Source organism: Pyxicephalus adspersus, chromosome 2, assembly GCF_032062135.1.
Source record: "Pyxicephalus adspersus chromosome 2, UCB_Pads_2.0, whole genome shotgun sequence".
NCBI classification, from domain to species: domain Eukaryota; kingdom Metazoa; phylum Chordata; class Amphibia; order Anura; family Pyxicephalidae; genus Pyxicephalus; species Pyxicephalus adspersus.
In genome coordinates, this window is record NC_092859.1 from 6,139,191 (window position 1) to 6,142,954 (window position 3,764).

Here is a 3,764-nt window from a genome sequence, read left to right on the forward strand (position 1 = left end):
TGTGGGGGCAGTGTTATGATCAGGGATACCTGTGGGGGCAGTTGTATGATCAGGGATACCTGTGGGGGCAGTGTTATGATCAGGGATACCTGTGGTAGCAGTGTTATGATCAGGGATACCTGTGGGGGCAGTGTTATGATCAGGGATACCTGTGGTAGCAGTGTTATGACCTAGGGTTGCCGGAGTTGGTCAGGTCTGGGTTCAGCAAAGTTATGTGCCTAAAAAATAGTCATCAGACTTCCTAAATATACTGAATCACCAGGTTTTTCCATCAAGAGATTTTTTCTTCCTGATGGCACAGGCAAGAAGATGACAATACCAGGATTCATTGGGCTCACACTGTGAAAGAATAGTCCAGGGTGAATGAGACATCATTGTCACACATGAATTGGCCTCCACAGAATCCAGACCTGAACCCCATGGAGACTCATTGGTATGAGCTGGAAAAGACTTTACACAGCTCCAACTCCCCCATCATTATTACTAAATCTTGGGGGTGGGGGGGGCTGTGCTTTTGCATAAGACTATAATACAACGGTGAATGTGTGATGGAATCAGAGCTAAAGGCGGTCCGATGAAAGATTAGAGTGCGTGAGGTTATTTTTGGTCAAGGGGTGTATATTCCAGTATAAGGAGCCCTGCAGGCAGAAGAAAGCAATGGTGATAATAATGATGATAAAGATAGTGATGATGTCTACACCCCAACACTGAAGTCTCTGCCTACCCCAGTCCCAGCCTGCAGGATTTTTTGGTTGGGGAAGTGTATATTCGAGTACAAGGAGTGCCTGGTGGCAGCAGAAAGCAATAATGATGATAAAGATGATGATGATCATAATGACAAGGATCATGATAATAATGATGATAAAGCTCATGATAATAATAATGATAAGGATAATGACGATGATAATAATCATGATGATGATAATATTGATGATAACTATGATGATGATGATAATTATAATAATAATGAGGACTATGAAGATAATGATAAAGGTGATGATAATAATAATGATAATAAGGATGACGACAATGATGATGATAATAATAATAATGATAAGGATAATGACGATGATAATAATGATACCTATGATGATAATGAGAATGATGACAATGATAATAATAATAATGATGATGATGATGATAAGGATAATGACGATGATAATAATGATGATAATTATGATGATGATGATGATGACAATAATAATAATAAGGATGATGATGTTGACAGTAATGATAATAAGGATGATGATGATGATAATAATAATGGTAAGGATGACAAGGATAATGACGATAATAATAATGATGATAATGACGATGATAATATTGATGATAACTATGATGATGATGAGAATTATAATAATAATGAGGACTATGAAGATAATGATAAAGATGATGATAATAATAATAATGATAATAAGGATGACGACGATGATGATGATGATAATAATAAGGGTAAGGATGACAAGGATAATGACGATGATAATAATGATGATAATTATGATGATGATTATGATGATGATGACAATGATAATATTAATGATGATGATGTTGACAGTAATGATAATAAGGAAGACGATGATGATGATAACAATAATGATAAAGATGACGTTGATGATGATGATAAGGATAATATTGATCTCTACACCCCATCACTGAAGTCCCTGCCTACCCCAGTCCCGGCCCCATCCTACCAATACATAACCCGAGTCCCTTCCTCAGGAAGGAATCTGCAGTCCTTGGCTCCCTACCCCGTCAGCTCCCTATCTATCTCACATCTACATCATTCCCATAGAGCCCAATCTCCGAAATTTTGGTGCGATATGACTTTAACTGGAGCCGTAGCAGCACACCGGTGATTATGTAAAGTAGAAGTTAAACGTTTTCAAATGTCAGCCTGTGCACAATCTGCAGCACCGCGGCGCAATGTTCCTGCGGATTACAGGCAAAGCGTCCCCGCCACACTGAGTGTCCCCGGGAGGGAATTGGCCGTAATTGTGGTACTGGGTGTACGGAGCACTCGAGGGGCCGGCCGACTATTTATACAAAACGAACATTTACTTAACATTTGCCTGGCCGTGTAGCAGCATTCACTATACATCCTGAGGCGCGATGGGCGTACGCGTCGGTCCTCAAATTTGTACAGCCCTGCTATGCAGTACAGCCCTGTCTAGCAGGGCGGGAGAGCCTGTGACTGGACAGAGAAAGGAGAAGTAGCAGACTGATGAGCTCATCTCGCTGCTCTCTTCCCATCTGCAAGATTCTTGCTCCTATTGGCTTCCTTGTGCTGCTTCTGCCAGTGTGAGCTCTGCTGTAAAGGGACAAGACTCAGGCTGATATGAGATTTACATTGCTGGTATTTCTTCAAAACACTTATGTGAATGTCTATTTCTGTGCTCCCCCGCTGCTCTCATTGGTTCCTCCCACATTACTAAAGGAGTGAATGGGTGATGTGAGGTCGCAGGGAGAAACCATTGAAAGAAGCGGGAGAGTACGGAAATAAATAGTCCCAGTTTCTCAGGCGATTAGAATGGTTTTCATTATTTATATAACTCCGTCATTCCAAAAAAAAATGCTGGACCCCTGCCGTCACCGGTCCTTCCTTTTCTCCTCAGACGCAGTGGTGGGGGTCCTTTTTCTTAGACAGTGTGGGGGCCCATGTAATGATATGGACAGGCCCTTTCATCCATCCGTACTGGTAATCTAGCCCAGTGTGATGACATCACCCTAAGGGGCGTGTCCATGACGGCCCGGCTTACAGGAAGTGGGCAGGTGCGTGACACTGGGGGCGGAGATTTTACCTTATAAGGTATTACAGATATTTGGAATATTATTATTATTATTTCACACTTATAGCTGATGCCATTCTGCTCCCATACAGGTAATTTGTTATCACATAACAAGGTGTCCCCAATATCTCTGAACACAGAAAAATAGGCAGGTAATGGATTAATTTAGTGTTAGGACTCAATCAAAGGTATAGAAACCTCAACAACAGACTCCTCCTAAGGTGACAACGCTGCTTCTCCACACAGTACTGGGAAAAGTGTTGTCACCCCGGTAAAACAAATGCAGTTTCTCCCTGTATAACAAACAGTATATTATAAATAAGCAGACATATTATCTGTGTATTACACGTATTTATTACACTCACCCCGTCCTCTCCTCGTATATATCCCACTATGTATGTAGCTCCCTCATGCACTCTCTATGGTACAAGCAGTGTTACACACACAACTCCATAGGACGCGTCTCCTAGGTAACAACAAAGGGCGGGACGGTAACATCACTCGGAGGCGGAGCTACACTAACTCAGCGAAGGTTTGTGGACCGATGAAGTAGGCGGGGCTACACTAACTAAGGGCGGAAGAACTTCGACTGATGGCCAATTGGCGGTAAGTTTACGAGAACAGGCGGCGAGAGTAGCCAATGGAAAGTTAAAAATGCAAAATAGACAGTTGGTCTGACCAATAGAAATAAAGAATTTCGTTATCAAAGGCTAAAGATGGCTGACTGTAGACGTTAGGCAAGTGTGGGCAAACTAAAAATAAAGTCATTGCATAGGTTGTAATAGAACTCAGATAATACAGTCAGAAATGTGTTCAAGTAACCTGCACACCTGGGATTTATTTCTTGTGAACTGGGGATTCACGGCTCAGTCACATCTGATCACATGTGATTGTAAGCTGCTATAGCAACACAGCAATGCATGGTATTGTGTCGCCTCCACCATGTGTTGCAGTGTAATGCATGCAGCTGTGCCTTTA

The 3,764-nt window shown here is 42.0% G+C and overlaps 1 protein-coding gene across 1 annotated transcript in view; it reads right to left on the reverse strand.

Moving 5' to 3' along the window:
• Positions 1-3,228, reverse strand: part of DNAH2 (dynein axonemal heavy chain 2) — a 112,617-nt gene extending 109,389 nt beyond the window's left edge. Inside the window, exon 1 of the mRNA XM_072399329.1 lies at positions 3,152-3,228. The gene's annotated coding sequence lies outside the window, so the exon portion shown is untranslated. The remainder of the gene's footprint in view (positions 1-3,151) is intronic.
• Positions 3,229-3,764: the final 536 nt, after the last annotated feature.